We start from the raw sequence: 18,813 nt of genomic DNA, 5'->3' as shown, positions 1-18,813 counted from the left end.
GCATTTTTAAATTCTTACTCAGTGTTCTGCTAAACTGAAAGCCCTTGTTATACAATATCTTTTCCCCTCATAGAAATTTATAATCTCATTATAGACTCTTAAACTTTCTTTTTTCTGAACTAAAGAGATTGAGCTTTTTCTGTTTTTCCTGCAAAGGTTCATTTTGTGTCATTATTTCATATTGTGAACTTCGTATGATTTGCAATGCTCTTTCTTGCACTAGGGCCATTGGAACTAAACGAAAGGAAAGTAATCTTAACATATCACCCTAATATATCCTGATTTGCACAGTCAATGTTCTTATTAGCCTTTACAGCTGCAGCATGGAGAAATATATTGCAGAGAATTGAAAGTTAGACTAAACACCACTTATTCCACAGGAAGTTAATGACTTCAGTGCACTACATGTGGAATAAGAAAACTGTCGCTGATAAAGTCGGAACGGCCAATGCGACACAGATATCAGAGTCAGACATAGTCCAGGTGCAAGGTGATCAGGAAGCTGTTTATTACTCTCAAGTGTTTCTTTTATATTCTTTGTACACTATCGTGTCACAACACAATTGGTCAAAAGTCTCAAGCATAAGACACTGCACACACTCTTATTGGTGACACTGAAGACACTGTGCATGCTGTGACATGCTATTGGTGACACTATACACATTTTGATTGGTGACCTTTGGTCTGGGCTGCATTACGTTTGTTCCGTCCACCATAACAGTAAATATTTCCTAAAAGTTGTTTAAATTCCTCATTGCTAATTGCCAGGCTGCTGACAGATTCTCTGTCAACCCCGACAGAAAACATCCTGGAAAACAGTGGCAGCATCTTCTGGCTCACCAATTACGAATTATGGAGAAGGTCTTCAAACAATCTTAGTAGAAGTCAATGCAGCAGGTCAAAATTATGCTGACTGAAGAAATATTACCTTTGTTTTATGTTTACATAGGGAAAAATAATATAAATGTGTTTTTATTTTGTTTGTGTCCTGACAGGTCAGGACAGAAATAGGAATAGTAAGAGATGCTTGCTCCTTTTAACTTGAAGTTTCACCACACAGTTTATCTCTCAGTGCATATCTTTGTAACAGGTTTATAGAGCTTGAGCTGGCTGGACAGGTCAGGCTGGGCTGGCTCTTGGGGATCCTTCCATGTGTTTCAGTGTCATTTAGGACATGAGGTCTGTCTGGAAAATATTAAGGGCTCTCAGTCAACATAAACTGCAGTGAAATCATGGGTGGGCTCATGAGGCTGCTCCTATCATTACTTTCATGTTGCAGATGACTCTGTTTTCCAAAATTGCCAGACAACTTGTATAAATAACAATAAGATTTATTTCTGACTCCCTGATCAACTGCAAGTTGTACCAGTGCAGAATTGTTTGACATGTTCCATTCTGCTACAGTTCAATGTTTACTGAAAAGCCACATTAATGCTACACGTGTCATTGGGGAGCAAGTGGGTTTAGTCCGATGCATTATATCATTATTGAAAAAGCACAGGGTGGCCACAACTTGGTGATGTCTCCATAAGTTCCCAGAGTTTCAATTTAGTATTTGTGAACAACCAGCTAATTGGATATGGGCAACACAAACCATTCAAACCACTTTCCTAGTCTGTAAGGTCATCACAAGGTGAGAGTGATTTCAGATACATCCCCCTGCGAACAAACCTCTGGCTCTTCCTGAGAGGGTCCATTTCAACCCTTATATGCCTGGAGATTGGAAGATGGGAAAGATGTTTCCCAGACCTCTGGCTCTTCCTGAGAGGGTCCATTTCAACCCTTATATGCCTGGAGATTGGAAGATGGGAAAGATGTTTCCTATGAAGTCCTTCTCTCAGTGTCCAGCTGACAGCTTGAAGAAGTAAAAGAGGTATCAAAAATACATGTCTTTATTGTCAATGTCAGTTAAAAACCCCCCAAACTTCAGCCCATTGTGACTCAGTCACCTTGATTATAACAACTTAAGGGGCAATGGGAAATATTACCAGAGAAGCTGAGGCTGCCTCATCCCTGGAAGCATTCAAGGTCAGGCTGGATGGGGGTCTCAGCAAGGTGATCTAGTGGAAGGTGTCCCTGCAGGGGGGTTGGAATGAAATCATCTTTAAGGTCCCTTCCAACCCAAATCATTCTATGATTTTATATTTACTCTACCAGGGGGTTTTGAAGTGAGATTGGATGGCATTTTTTCAGCTCATTAAGATTTTCTGATAGAAACCGGTAAACACCACAAATGTGATGACGGGATCTGCAAATCAAAAAGCAATCCAAACAAGGTATTTATAGTCTTTACATGGTGGGATTGCATTTTGTATGGGAGTATTGGCAACTCCCAGCATAAATTGCTGCACAGCCACAGCAGAGCAAGTCCCATCCTCAGCAATAATCCCACAGTTCTCCAAGCTCATTTCTGCACATTAAACTCACTCCTCTCTGTCACAAACACATGAATAATGCATTGATTTAGCAACAAAGCTGAGACTCATCAGGATTGGATGTCTTTCTTCCCCCCTTCCCAGAGATCAGAAGCATCAAAAGAAGCTTTGTGGGATGTACTGATAAGAGAAAAGCCTGGCAGAAATGACTGGCTCTTCTCACATCTCCCCCATTATCCAGTGCGAAAAATCCCTGGGACATAATAAACCACGCTGGGAATCAGAGTATCCAAAGGAATATGGATGGGGACCCTTCTAGGAAAGACCATTACCTGTTTGCTTCTTAATAAAATTAACCTCTGTAAAATTAACATGTTCTGAATTCATATCTTTCCCTTCCTGTGTCTTCCAGACAATGAGAGAAAACAGAGCTGGAAGGGACTCAGAAAATGCACGGGACCAGCTGTTCTGTATTATTCCATGATGGACATTTGCACTGTTTTTGAGAACAGGCAACATTTTTAGACGTGGATGGAGAATGTCCCATCCCTACGCTGTCCATCCCAGACTTCTTTTATGCTCCTGTTAGAAAGGTGGCTTTTTCTGGTTTTGTTTATTTTTTCCCCAATTGCAAACCTAAATTCCTTTATTTCAGTTCAAACCCCTGGTTTTCACCTGAATCGGAGTGCAAAGTGATGCATTCTCTGTCTCCTTCATTTCTGTTTCTTTGACGAAAAAGATCAGTTCCTGTATTCCTCCCTTGTTCACTAGGGTTTTTTCCCCTCTCTCCATTCCCCCACCCCCCCCCAGTAAGCTGATGCTATTAAATCTTGAACTTAAGACCAGTAGTAAGAAAGTCTGGTAGACTTTCTACCCCATTTATTGTTCCTAGCTTGCAGACATACTCAATATTATTCCCTTTCAGAGCTTCGAAACCAATGTCCATGTAGGACTGGGGGACTCCAATGGGGACTCAATCAACAATTCTGTTTGTATATTTTGAAAGGTACTGAAGAAAGAAGGAACTCCTGTTCCAGTTCCCTGACAAGTATGTTGAGTGTGGTGTACCCCATCCTTATGGCTCTCATCATGGTCGAGATGACCTTTAAAGGTCCCTTTCATCCCAAACTATTCTATGATCCTACGATTCCATGCATCCATTTCAGGAAGAATTTACTTACTTACTTACTCCTTTGCTGTTTGGGAGTGGTGCACACGCAGCAGATGTAACACAATGTAAACACTATCACTTAAATGCTGAAATATGGAGCTGAATCCCAATCTTGGACAAAAAAAGTCTTTAAAATTCACATGTGGAATATTCTTCTAGGTACAACTTTTGCTGCAAAATGTCAAAGTATTTTGAAATGTGGTGATTTTGACGATATATTGTTCTTAAAGCATGAAAAATTGATCATCCTAGAAATAATTCAGCAGCTCAGTTTCTCAATTTAGAAAAGCTTGAGCATTACTATTCCTGGTTATTTTCTTACCTAGTCCTGTATGACTCTTCTTTTTAGTTCACGGCTTTAATAGACTCTTATTACATGGAACTGTTTTCTGAGAACTGCATGGAACTTGGGTTCCTCATCTACATGTAGTCTCCTGACCATGTTACATAAGCTGGAACTAATCATCAAGATAAACTGCCCACACAGATTTCTGATAGGCAGATGTTGCTCATGGTCTGTAATTACCAGTTACTGGTCACTGGGAGATCGGACTGCCAGTGATAACCAATCTAACTTCTAATTACCAGTACAGTTAGAATGCCAATTGCCTGTTTAGAATAGTCAATGGAGGTTCATTTCATTTTACACTTTTAATTTAAGAAACATAACCAAATCCTGATTTTAAAAAGTGTTCCTCTGTATAGAGGTTGAGTTTCAGTAGTGAAATGAGCTCGAAATATTCCAGTGCATCAAAACAAAATGAAATGCCTTGATTGAGCTGGAACAATTAAGGAATGTTTCAGGCAATTAAATTTTGTGAGAAATGTCAAAAATTGGCTTTGTTTCATTTCAGTATAACAAATGTATTCTGGAGATGTCATAATTTCCACAGAATGGAGTTCTCAAGTTTCTATGAGCTTCACATTTACTGTTATTGGGTTTTAAACTCCTGTGAAAATGACTTCACATGTTTTATTCCAATACAGTAACTGTGAAATAAACACTTTTCTTTCAACTTCTGATTAGTTTGGCTTGTGCTTGAACTTGTCTGATGGCTATTTCCCTCTCCTCCCTTCCATTTTAATTATGTTTATTATTGTTTTTCTAAATTAGTCTTTGAGCTCGGAGCACCTGCTCCCCTTGGGTGTGTACAGACAACTCCTAGGTCCCCACTGACACCAAATGGAGACTCCAGCAGATATGGAATTTGCACAGCCATGAGTGTAGAATGGTGATGTGATCCAGGCAGTGAGGTAGGGATGGGAAAACCTTGAAATATGGATACTCATACCAACTTCACCATTTGGTACAAGACACTGGCCCTTTTAATCACTCCAAGCCTGTGGTTTCCCAACATCTCTCTGCTCTTCAATTGTAAATCCAAATTGAAGAGACTGTTTTTCTTGTCAAAAAAATATACAGCTCCCAGCGATATAATTTTTTCAATCTGAACCTCATTCAGAAAATTAATTTCCATGTGTTTTTAGATTCTGATGAATGTCAATAATATGGCAGATTATGGAAATCTCATAGCTGTATTATATTACTGAGTTACTATTTGATAAACAAAAGCAAAGTGTGAATCTCCTGATTATTATTAATCTTTGTTTCTCCTGTGAGTAAAATGTTCTTCACACAAGGACAAAGAAATTCTTACCACTAAGTGTTAATCAAGGCTGTAAGAAAACAATCACCTCTGGATTTTCAATAAACTGCCTCAAGGTTAGTGGCAAAATTAAGTTCAGGGTATGCTGGAAGAGAAATTCCCCATATCCCTTAATGTCAAAGAGAACAAGGCAGAACTGCCTTCTGTTGAAAACATAATAGACTTGATGCCTGGATAAATATTCGAAGCAGTTTCTGAATTAGCAGCAAGATTTTAAAGTAAAAGCTGTTACCCAACTATTTTGTAGGTGCAAAGCGTAGGATGTTTTGTGGGGAATATATTCCAAAGATAGGTAATTGAGATAAAGAAATATCCTTGAACTGAAACTGCTACTAACATCTTGTTCTCCAGAAATGTATTTAAACATATATTTTGCCCTGAGCATGCAAACTTTGCCACTAAAGTCACCGAAAATTACCCCAATGCCAAGTCAAACTGTGCTGAACTGAGTTTTTTCTCTGTTGTATAACATGGTTATTAAGCAGTTAACACTGCTATTGCTGTAGCTTCTCTTTTGCCAAGACAGATTAATAAACATGACATTTTTAATATATAATTTGCATAATGCTTCTGTTAATTTGTTATTTTCATTACAGCAACAGAACGAAAACGACATATTACACCCATAAAAAATATACAGCAGTGCTAATCCCTGTAGTCATTACACTGTTAACTGAATTGCATCTTTTGCCTGGTCATTACTGTTATTTATAAAGCCTCTTGGTAAGGGCTGAGTGCAATGCAATGGGACAGTCTCTTGATTTATCAAGGAAAGAATAAAATACTAAAATGAAGGAGAAAGTCAAGAGGGAGGGGAATTGGAAACGAAACCACAAACTGACGACTGTGCTTCAATGCAGAGCAGTAAATGAGCTTGTCTAGAAGTGAGATTTTTTGGTAACAACCATTTGTTGTCTGGATGTGCCTCTACTAAAGTTAACCCCACTGTGCCAGTGTCTCACATGCATATGGTAAAACACAAACCTCTGTGTCGTTCAAAAGAATTGTGCACTGTGAGCATTACAGGGAGAAAGGATCCAGTTTTATGTACAGAGAGCTGTGGAGCAAGCTGGGCTATAGCTTGTGGTGTTGTCTTGCAAGGGCCACCACAACAAGAAAGACATGGCTCTGTTGGAACGAGTCCAGACAAAGTCATCAAGATGCCCAGAGGGTTGGAACACCTCTGCTATGGAGACAGGCTCAGAGTTGGGGTTGTTCAGTCTGGAGAAGAGAAGGCTCTAGAGAGTCCTTGTAGCACCTTCCAGTACCTAAAAGGGGCTTTACAGGAAGGCTGGAGAAGGACATTTTCCAAAGGCAAGCAGTGATAGGACATGAATAATCCTTACCTGCATTCTGCAGACAGAAACTGAAGGTAAAGAAAGCCTAAAATTGAACAGAACACCCAGCTAGTAAAAATGGAAAAGGCTCTTATTTAGTATAATCCTCTGGAAGTCCAAAGAATTTCAATATTAAAAGACAAGCTTTGTGAAGGATGAGGTCACTTACCATGATATTAAGCAAGAGAATTCATTACCACGATTTAGGATGAAAAAGTGAGAGAAGAGGTATGATCTAGAGTAGGAAAAATATGACTACAGGAGATATTGTAGCAGCATTCCAGTACCTAAAAGGGCTTACATGAAGATGGGAGAGGGACTTTGCCAGTGGTATGGAGTGAAAGGACAAGGGAAAATGGCCTTAAGTAGGGCAGGTTTAGATTAGACAGCAGGAAGAAATTCTCTACTGTGAGGGTGGTGAGGCCCTGGCACAGGTTGCCCAGAGAAGTTGTGGCTGCCCCATTCCTGGAAGAGTGGCGGTCTGAAAAATAAAAGCTAAACACGATCCCAGTATGGGGAAACTGGAATAGTTTATTGAACAAGAGAACACTATTTTAAAGGTATCTGAGGTTGGACATGTTAATGAAGGGGACGAGCTATGTTAATTAGGGAATTACACAAGTTTTTACTACCGTTGCCCAATGGGTTAAACATTTCCTTCAACTAAGATTACATAGGGGGAAAGGATTAAGGGGTTTAGACATGGTTTGATACAATCATCTCAAAAGTCTTTTCTGATATCTGCTGGAGCCAGGCTTGATCAATGAGGTAGAACTTTAACAGGTCTTGTGAGAAGGGTCCAGCTCCTTCAGACCACAAGGTTTTTGTCAGCCCTTGTTTTCCTTTGCTGAAAGCTGGGTTTGGGCTCCCACATGGAAGTGTTCAAGGTCAGGTTGAATAGGGCTCTGAGTAACCCGGTCTAGCTGTCCTTGACCATGGCAGTGGGTTGGAACTAAATGAACTTGAAGGCTCCTTCCAACCTAACATTCTGTGATCCTATGGTATGGTGCAAAAATTGAAAGAATGGAGGGAATAGCTGTTCTACCAGTCTCATGACCTGCTCTCATGTTCCTCATGGGCAAGTCATGAAGTAAGTAGTGTTAATGCAACAGGGGGATTTTGAATTAAACACTGGAAAAGATAGTTCTGAGAGTAAGAATTGAAAAATGCTGGAATAAATTGCCTGAGTTAAATGCAGACTCTGTCCCAGAAAGCTTTATAAATGGTCTGGGTTAACATCTGGAAAGAATGACCTTGTGACAGGGAATAAGGCTACTACACGATTTCTTGATGTCCTGTCAACCCTAATTTTTGATAATTAAGTGTGAAATTATTACTACCTATACCTAGACAGACAGATAGAGTAGGCTACAAGTGACCCTCTTCTTCCTAACCCCCTTTCTACCTTAGAGTTTCTTGGTACTAAATTTTCACCATTTTAAGTCCTTCTGCTGTTTTGTAATGCACACCACTCTTTCTCCCTCGCTGCCTTTCTTTGTAATTCATCCATCACCACTGGATCTATCTAAATGTCCCTCATCAATAAACATCATGCATGGTTACATATCCCTTATAACCCGCTCTGTCTTCTCTCAGCTCTGCACAGACTCACACAGAGCCTGCTGAATAGTTCCATTAGTTACCACTATTCACAGCAGTGCTGCTGTTTGAGGTAACACTTTTATTTTCTCCTGCACAGCATCACTGGCTGACTTACAGCCCTTCCCCAGAGGGACAGCAAAACCGAGCCATTCTCTCCTCTTATTCTCAAATGTAAAATAGTTAAGAATTATAGGAAGCTATTTCTTTATTGCTTTTGTCCCTTTAGCCACCTACACAGCAGCCAGATGATTTGAGACTGACAGACAAGTGGAGATAAATCTTGCTGCAGTGGTGTGAGATGCAACCACCTGCTGTCAGGGGCTGCCACCCTTTCAGGGTGGGAGGATGCAGAATGATGCAGATAGGTGAACTTAAGTCACTGAGCTCACAGCCTGATATATGTGACTGAAGTGCCCACAAAAGTACAGAGACATGATAAACCTGGCCTGCACTGTGTCTGTGGCCTGATGGTGCTGCTCAGCTGAGGAGCAGTAGCATTTTGTAGTGAGGAAAGGAGTTTAGCTGAGTGTCATCTATGCTTGTAACCTAAGAAGGTCAGGGTACAAGCCACTATCTGCTGGTTTCACCAGATAGTCATCCCTTGGATTTTTCACATGGTGATGACCTTGAAGATAGTAATGACATAAATAACTTCAGCAAAAACAAATCAGTGATCTCAGAGGCAGGGAGATTTGTGATAATGTTTGGGGAGACAGAGATAGGAGGAAGTGTATGGTGTATTTTTTTTCAGTGTATTGTGATGGACAATGTCAGTTTTGTATGTCTGACGTTGCTATGTTTCTTGAAAAGAGTCTGTCAGATCGTCTGTCAGGAACAAGAAGAGCCTGTTCTTTCCTTTGGACTCCTTGGCAAACAGCAGCTGAACACACAGCGTGACAGGTTAGGAAATCCCAGTATGGAGCTGAGGAGCTGCAGATGTGCAGACCTCAAAGACAGCAAGAGACGACCAGGAGTCTGGGACAGATCTCAGGGAGGTCAAGACAATTGGGAAGGGTTTGATGCTGCTCAGAAAGCCACTGAGTTAATTAAAGGGCGTGCAAGGACACAGTGGGTAAATGAGTGCTGTGTGGAAACATTTTAATAGATTTTCTGTCCCACAAAGATAAAATGCTTTTTAATAACAGCTGTGTCACTACCCAGGGTAGAACCCTATTAGTGTGGAGGTAGCTGGGCCATGTGTGGACATGTGCAAAAATTTGAGTCACCTCAGTTTAATGAGTTATTTCTCGTTAGTTGAACACTGTTAATGACTGAATGCATGAGGCTGATGTGCAGTGACTGCAGAGTGAAAAGTTTTAACTCCAAATATTACCTTCTCCTCTTAGAACTTGACAGGAGATTTATCTTTTCATTTGGTGGTATTGGCCTAGAATACCACTTTCCTCCAGAAAACTTTGGGATTGGCTTACCCTTAAATAGTTCTCATGGCAGCAATGCTCCCTGGATTCCACAATCCTGACCTGGGCTGTGGGAGTTACAGAGCATATGGTGTGGCCCGGAGGATGCATGGCACACTGGATGATGCTGATGGGAAGGGCAATGGCTTGGAGTCAAATTAACCTCTCCCCTCTGCTTTTTCTGAGGTCGAATGATCTGCAGAGAGGCAAAATCTTTTCCCTTGAACTGCTGGCAATATTCTTCCCAGCACAGCCCAGGATGCTGTTGACCGTCATTGCTACAAGGAGATGTTGTTGTCAGGATTATGGTCAGCTTGTTGTTCACCAGAATTCCTAGGTCATTCTCCACAGGGTTTTTCAGAGGTTTGCACCCAGCCTGTACTGGTGCATGGGGTTAGTGCTCCCATATGCAAAAACTTTTTCTGCTGATTCATCCCTACAGAATCTGTAGGATCAGGTTTCTGCTGATCCATTCCTATAGGTTGTCCAGGTCCCTCTCATTAGTAGCACATTCATCTGGTGTAATAAACACTCCTCCCAATTCTGTATCATCTGCAAACTTGCTGTGGGTGGACTCTGCCCCACCATCCATGTCATTAACAGAGATGTTTAAGTGTGTTTTCCCCAGTGTTGATCCCTGGCATACAGTGCTGTTGACTGGCTTCCAGCTGGATTCTGTGCCACTGATCACAACCTTTGTTCACAACATTTCACTTGCTTTTCACTCTACCTTTAATCCATGCTTCATCCCTTTGTCCATGAGGATTTTATAGGAGGCAGTGTAAAGAGCCTTGCTACTCTGTTTGCATTCAGGAATTTTCCCTGGTCTGTACATTTAAAAGCCTAATTTTAATAGTTCCTAAATATTGCATCTGCAGAGAGGGGGAACTTGCTTTTCCTGCACAGTGCCAACATAATCACATTTGGAGAGGTGCCACAAACACTGTAAATTGTGGTTCTGTTTGGACATACAAATGCTAATACGACTCCAGCTGCTGTGATTCTTCTGCTTAGTGTGACCTCCCTTGCTGACGTGATTAAAAATACATTCACTCTCTTTAGATATGTCCACACTGGAAAATGCCTGGATTAGCCCTAATGGATCAAGTTTATGTTCCCAAACAAGTCTTTGCATGACTGTATCCAGCCTGGTCTCAGTGAACTCTGGTGAAGAGTGATGCTGATGTCATTTTCTCCTGTCACCAACACTGGTCACTAGTGTCACAGCTTGGTGTCTGCATGGCAGTGTGCTGGCAAATGCATCAGTAAAACATTGTGCTCCTGTTGACATTCCAGAAAAGCCCTTATGTAAGGAGGAGTCATTGACATATTCGCAGCATAACATCTTCCTCCTCCTCAGAGCTTGTTTAATATAATTATTTGGAGAATTAAGAAGAAAAACAAACCACAGCTTCCAAGACAGTTATTCAAGAGGAGCTGAGGAAGAAGGGACAAGACAGGCTCAGCACGTAACTGTGAAAGCATGGAAGACATTTGAGCGTGGTTAGAAATCAGTTCCAAAGCAATTCTGGAAAGGAAAAATACCAGATTAACTGTGTCATGTATCCCAGAACCACTTCCCCCCTGAGTAACTCAATGTATATACTCTCCTTTAATTGGTTTAAATGGCCTTTGCTCCTTTATTTTCCAAGCTGAAGTTCATGTCTTGCAAGAGTGGGTTGTGTTTCCTCTGCTCATTACATTGACTACTGAGTTGGAAGAATTAATTAGTTGATTACGATAAAATCTAATTACTGTTTGCAGTTGGATTAATTAACCAAATTCTGAGGGATCCCTTCTACTCCCTAGCTGTTCCAGTGTAAGCAAGAAGATACATCCTAAGGGGTAATGACTTGGTAAACTACTTAATAAGCAGCATCTGCAATAGAAATCTTTCCAAAACTCAAACATTGGAAATCAGCCCTTGGATGTGCTCTGAAAGCTTGTCATTGAATAGGACAAATGAAGAGGATGGAAGTAAATATTCACATAATGAAACTGCACAACTGATGTGAAAGACTCTGTGGCTGAGGCCTAGTTTTCACGTGTGAAAGAAGACCTGCTCTGGAAAGAAAAAAAGTCTGGGCAACACGATGGAAAAAACCCCAATAAAACAGAAAAGTGAGACAGAAAGCAGAGTGGTCTCAGTGCTGCCCATTGGGCTGGCACAAAGAGACTGTGTGGGTCTGACATGAACAGAAAGACAGGCTCTGGAATTGCCTGGAGCAAACATCATAAAAAATGCATCCATACCTTCACCAGTCTCTATCAGATGTATCACTGTCAGTCCATCTTCGTTGTGGTTATGTTGGACTGGGAAACTTGGTAGCAGAGAGGGGAACATGTTCCATTTTCCAGTAGCCCACCCTACATGGTGTTCACCTCCAGGACAAAAATGTTTGTCCAGTGCTAGCTCAGTTTTTATCCTCTTGCTATACAATGTCGTGTTCCCTCCAGGGCTCTGAGTTGGTATCTGCTGTAGGTTTAGGTGTGCTTCCTGCCTCTTTTTAGACATTTTCGGTGTAGAGTTCTCCAACCAGCTCACCTCTTTTGACTTTGTGAAGACAAACAAGTGTTTCTAGATGGAAATTCATCTGAAATAAGTCAGATATCTACCTCAGGATGAGATGACGGGTACTCTAGAGAGAGAGACCCTGAGAGAGAGAGAGATCCTTCTGCATTGACTACTAAGAGACCCCTAGAGAGAGAGAGATCCTTCTGCACTGACTACTAAGGGACCCCAGACAACAACCTCACATACAGAACTTTGATTTCATAGAATCATAGAATGGTTTGTGTTGGAAGGGACCTTAAAGATCATCTAATTCCACTCTCCTATTTCATCTGTCCTGCCCTGATGACCGATGGGAAAGAGAAGGCATGTGGCTGTATCTAAACCAGACACTAAGGGTGGTAATAGGCCAAGGCAAGAAAAACAAGGAATTGGGTGGACAGTTCCCTCACCCAAGTTCCAGTTTTAGTCATGGTACATAATCTGGATAGTGGTCATGTTCTGAAATAGCACAAAATAGCACAGAATATAACTATATTTGTAGGGCTAATTATTTTGGTGGTGAAAGATGTAAAGGCTCTTGTCTGCGCATATGTCTATTTGCAGTGTGTGAACAAGATGTAGAACAAACTGGTTTATACATTATAAGACATAATGGAGTATATAAACTTCTTCCTCATCAGTATAGGAACCAGTACAAGTAAATGTTCTTGGACCTGGCACTTTCCTTGACCTGGGCTTTGGAGTCACCTCTCAAAGAGTTTCTGAGAGAGTTTAGGGGCTAACATGGCTAATGATCATCTGTAACAGGTAGTTGGATATGGTCACACTGTTTCAGAAAGTAAACCAGCTTCTTATGGACATGGTGACAGAAAAAGGTCTGATGCATGTCTAATTTTTTGCTAAAAAAGTAAGCATACTGTCTGTAGTGGTAACTCCAGTAAAGCCTCTTTGCCTTCAAAGTATAGAAAACTCCTTCCTTTCTTCCTTCCTTCCTTCTCAGATGTATTGCAAATATTCTGTCTGTTCAAAGAGTAAACTAAAGTGTCAATGGCCATGTTGGGTTTATCATATCTTTAAACTGCTGAAGGTGGGAGAAGCAGACTTCAGGAAGATAAACCATCATTTGATCTCATACCTAGAGTTGCACCTTCTGCTGCTGAAATGTTCCAGGATGGAACCTACTGACTAATATTTCTGTGTTATCTGACTACACTTTGAGATAGGAAATATTTAATATCTGCCTGGTAGAAAATCAGTTTATGGAAAAGTGGTATTCAGTTTGAGATTAAGGAAATTATATCTAGAAGCCTGTGTGTATATGCCTATCTGTGCAGTGTGTAGCTTTTATTCTAGTCAGTGGATATTTAGTAGAACCTCCTGGAACAATTTAATTGAAGGATTTGGTTGAGTTGCCCTCAGGTAGGCAGCTTGCGTGGTTTGAGTTATCTTAGAATATCTCAAGGCATTCAAGCTTGTCTGGAAGATGTGATTCAGGATCCATGCTCCATACCCTTCTGGACAATCAGCAGGAGGTCAGGTGGATGCCTTCCAGGACATTGCAAACATCCCTACTCACCTACACATGGGCAACCAAAACAAGCTGTTGGCATTTGGCTGAAGGGAAGCTGAACACTCCGTCAGACACCAGTGGGAGGTTAGATCCTGACTGCACATGGAGTCAGGCACCTTTGCATGTCTTAGTCTCAGCTGGAATCCCATCCAAAATGTTGATTCCTGGAGTATAACTTCAGTGGGAAGCAAATTTTGCTCTTAAATTGAGTTCACTTCAGATTGAAGTTTAGGAGGTGGTACCCTTGGTTGGGTTTCCAGTTTGCAGTAACACTTGTAAGAATTGTAGGAATATGATCCTTCTAAACTGCTTTAAAACACAAATTGCCTCACCCTAGTAAGCTGCAAATGCTTCTATGATGCTTTGCATGGTGGTTCTTAATGTGGTTGGCCAGTAGATGCAACGTGAAGGTCTAACCATGATGGCAGTGAATTCCCTCTTTTCCTGGCAGTGTAACCTGGAAAGAGGGAGAAGATCTTCTCCAAGAGTACATTAACTGCATCCTGGCATCCAGCAATGTCAGATACCATAAGTGTTTTGTGGCATCATGTGATGTTGCTAAAACTGTTCCATTGAAAGCAGTTCTAAGTGATGACAAAACCAAGATCTGTTGAGAATAGTTGAATGCTTTTTTTTTTTGCTCTAAAGTTCTTTTTCCAATGTCAACCTCAATCATTTCAGCTCAGGAGTACAAAAATTGAAGGCTGTCCGGCAGATGTCTGGCAAGTGGCTTCCTTTCTGATTGATTTTCTTTATTGTCCAGTTGAAATCTGCGAGTAAACCTCCCAGCAGCAGACTGTGGAGAAAAGTGTTGTGAGTTGGATAATACCATAGATTATAGGATATGGAGTAAAGTGAATGGACAGCAGAGACAACATCTGCAAGGAAACGTGAAGAATTTCATCATGTTGGGTTAAGGCTGTGAGTCACCACACAGCTGCATGCAAAATGCAGGGAAGAGGCAAGAGTTTTGTGGGAAGCTGGGTGCAAGTATGTGACAGAAAATAGGAGAACAGGACAGGAACAACCGCAGAATGGTACTTTGTGAGGTTAAGCAAAATCCTATATAAATTAAATGATTAACTGAAGGGGTTATTTTCTTTTACAGATACATGATCTGAGACTCAGAGAGGTTGGGGGTTAGTCCAAAGTCACACAGTGAGTCAAAAGATGAACTGAGAGTGTCTAGAGGTGAAACTATGGTCCTAATGAAAAAAATTACCAAAATTTTCCAAACTTCAGTGGAACTAAAACCTTTTCCTGATTTCTCTCCTAACTTCTGCGCTTATATCCTGCTTGTTAGATCTTTCCTAAATTGCTCCATTTGGAAAAATCCTACAGGGAGTATTGACATAATTTATCATTCAGATGAAGATGGTGGCTTCAATGGAGGAGATAGATGGATTACATTTGAAGTAAGTAGTGTTAAAAAAAGGTTCATATAAAGAATCATCTATCCAGCTGAATCCAAAATCCATCAATAACAACCTGAAGAGTATCTGCAACGCCACATTCAATGCTGAGCCCTGTATCAAGCTGCAAACTCAACCCATATTGTTCTTCTGATATAGATATATAATTTATGCAATTTCATTTAACTTGCTTTTATGTGATGTTTCGTAGGATAAATAAGAAATTTTCTAAAGAAAATTCAAATCATTGATAATTGGGTGGAGGAGAGTGGGTTGCAGAGCCTGTTGGTGCACTTGGGACTGACACCTGGCAGACACTGTCATTTTGTTGAGATGAAGCCCAGAGCAGAGGGATTTCTGAAAACTGCACTTTAGGTGGTTGAGGGAGCTGGGGGAGCTCAGCTTGAAGAAAAGGAGGCTTAAGGGAGATCTTCTCACTCTCTACAACTCCCTGACAGGAGGTTGTAGCCAGGTGGGGGTCAGCCTCTTTTCCCAGGAAAACAGTGACAGAACAAAAGGAAGTGGCCTCAAGCTGGATAGGGGAGGTTCAGGTTGGACATCAGGAAGAATTTCTTCATGGAAAGGGTTGTCAAACACTGGAATGGGCTGCCCAGGGAGGTGGTGGAGTCATCCCTGAAGTGTTCAAGAAACAACTGGACATAGCATTCAGAGCTATGGCTTAGATGAAAAAGTGATGCTCGGTCAAAGGTTGGACTAAATCTTGGAGGTTCCAACCCTAATGATTCTGTGATTCTGTGATTCTGCCAGGGCAAGATGGTCACGGTGGCCATTGCTGTCCTGAAAATACCTCTTGTATATGAAGATATATAGCCTGCTTTGACTATATGGGTGATTCCAAAGCAGCTTCAAATCAGCACCATTCAAATCAATTTGAATGATTTCAACTCAGACAAGATTATGCTCCATATCTCCGTAATTTGTTCTGCTAATTTCTCCCAGCAGTAGGAGATGGCTCCAGCATTTTGGAAGCAAATTCAGGCAGCTGAAAAACCTTCACTGCCATTATTTTGTTTGATTGGTCATTTATGTATATTTACAACCAGGGATGCATGATACTTCGCAGATGATTATAGTTCTGAGTGAAATCCTGACAAGAATAGCTAATATGTAGGATGGCTTGATTTCTTTTCTGTTCAGGATCCTGCAAAACAACAAAAAATATTTTTCTCAAACTGAAAACCAAAATATTTTCAATCATATGATACACAAAAATAAAAGAAATAAAAAAGAAATATTTTTTAGTAAAAGAAACCTGTGTCCAATGTGCAATGTTCTGGTTGAATTAAGAAGAGAAAAAGCAGATACAGCATTTCTGATGAAGAACCTGATTTTGTAGAAGAGCTGAAAAGAAGAAAAGAATCTTTTATAAATATTTTTTTTTTTACTATAGAAATGATTTTAGAAGGAAGGGATGAAGAACAGACACTTTATATTTTAATTTTTTAAAATGTTTTCAGTTAAAACAGAACTTCAAATGCTGCTTTCTGTCTCTTATTTGCTGTGTGGATTTCTATTTTAATATTAATTCTTCACAGGTTCCTTTCCTTCAGCATATACACGTTTCTTTTTTCAATAAAGTGCAGATTTTCACACCTATGTTTTTAGCATTTAGTACATTCTAGTCATACAGAATAAGGACATTTAATTAATATTTGTCTACAATGCCTAGAGAAATTGTATCCTAAACTACTGAGTTTAGGATACGCCCACAATGTAATTCTGAGCACAGATCCCAGATTTCTTTTACTCCTTAATGTTATTTACAGCAGCAAAACTCAACTTCCTCACCCTGACATTTTCAGTTTGTGTCTTTCCCTTCTCTTTACAGAAGGCTGGGGAAGGGCTGAACCGGGTTATTTAGACCATCTTCTCCAAGATGGGAGAACTGAGGATTGACTGTGCTGTTGGGACTCAGTTCACATCTCTTTTGGAGTGGTTCCTGCTGCCAAGCCTTGGGCAGTGAGGATCAGTGGCTGCCCATGACTTGGCAGAGTTCAGTGCCATTTTTTTCAAGACAATATGTCTGTGCTGATGACTCACATATTGAAATGAATGAGGATTCTTCCAACACTTTATTGGGGCAGTAACCACTCCAGACATGATCTTTCAACTCAGGATAGCAGTGACCCAGGTCTCTCCGAGCTTATGGGGCCATTTTCATCCTAAAAGATTTGATGACCGAAAAATCAACTTTTCCCAGGATGACTCTCAGTGAACCTAAGGAGGTATGTACCACCTGGTCCCATCAGGATCTGCCTTCTATAATCACAGAATCATAGAATGGTTTGGGTTGGAAAGGACCTTAAAGATCATCCAGTTCTAACCCCCACCATGGGCAGGGACACTTTCCACTATCCCATGTTGCTCAAAGCCCCACCCAAACTGGCCTTGAACTTCTAGGGATGCGGTAGCCACAGCTTCTCTGGCAACCTGTGCCAGGGCCTCCCCACCCTCACAGTGAAGAATTTCTTCCCAATATCTAATCTAAACTTGTCCTTCTTCAGCTTAAGGCCATTCCTTCTTGTTCCTTCACCACATAGACTTGTGAAAAGTCCTTAATAATCTGGTCTGATGCCACTGCTGGCATTGATAATTAATTGCCAGGATGGGTGTGAGAATTAATAACACACCAAGGTACTGCTTGATGCTTAGGCACTCAAAATTCTCCGCCATGTGCAATATTTAGCAGAGAGTTCTCATACCTGACAAATGTACTAAAAGAATGGAGTAATTATTTGTTTCAAAGATGGTTTAAATGAAGCAGATTTTGCTGCTTTGTCTGAAAAATATAAAAATATTAACATATCCAGTGCTAAAAAGGATGGCTAATAGATACAGGTCAAAAGGTACCTTTGGGTCTCTATCTATCTTTTTTTTAATAGTAATGTTTTCTAGCAAGGAATTTTTGTCTCTATTTTCTTCTGGAAATTGTCATATTCTGAAAAAAGCTTCTGATGCAGGTACAGAGTCTGGGAGATTTTAATTTTGCTTAAATGAAAAGTGGATATAGGCTGGTAGTGATAGCTTTCAGGGCAGGGAAATGATTGTATCATAACTGTGGGGAAAAAAACAACCAAGGCATAATTTGTATGGACTTACATCTGGCACCTTCCAAGGCAAAACCGTGACAGAATCATGATCAATAATTGCAAGGCTTCAGGTCAGTCCTGGCCAGAAGAGCTTTTGTGAAGCCATTGCAGGGAGTCACAGGAAATTAATGGCTTTTTTTGTTCTGTAGCTTTTTTGAAAATAAAACACTGGACATAAGGGAAATTCATGTGCATTGCAGGGCTCTCGCCTCCTCCTTTTCTGCTTTGGTTCTTTGCCACTGGCTGCCAAACACTTCTTTTTAAATCCCTTAAGGGCTGTAAATGGACACATTGTTGTGTGTGGCTTTGACTCTACCCAAAACCTGACTTCATTGTCCATGTGTGGCACAGACTCTGGGTGACATTTATCTCCTGCTGCACATCCTGTTGGCCTCTCATCCCTCCTGCATTAAATCCAAGGCTTGGGCACAGGGGCCTTTCCCTGTGTTTGTATGTGTGTAATTGCAAACATGGAGTATCCAGCACAATCCATCACTAGCCTTGCTGGGACTCCAAGCTCTTGTTATAGCACAGAAAAAAGAGGAAAAACACAGATATTTGGCTGAACAGCCAGATGAATGGAGGGGAAGAAAACCATGACTGAGGAGGATGGACTGGAATAATGGGATTTGTTCA

This window comes from Chiroxiphia lanceolata, chromosome 1 (genome assembly GCF_009829145.1).
Source record: "Chiroxiphia lanceolata isolate bChiLan1 chromosome 1, bChiLan1.pri, whole genome shotgun sequence".
Lineage (NCBI taxonomy): Eukaryota > Metazoa > Chordata > Aves > Passeriformes > Pipridae > Chiroxiphia > Chiroxiphia lanceolata.
The sequence above is the reverse complement of the archived record's forward strand: the minus strand, read 5'-3'. Positions refer to the sequence as shown.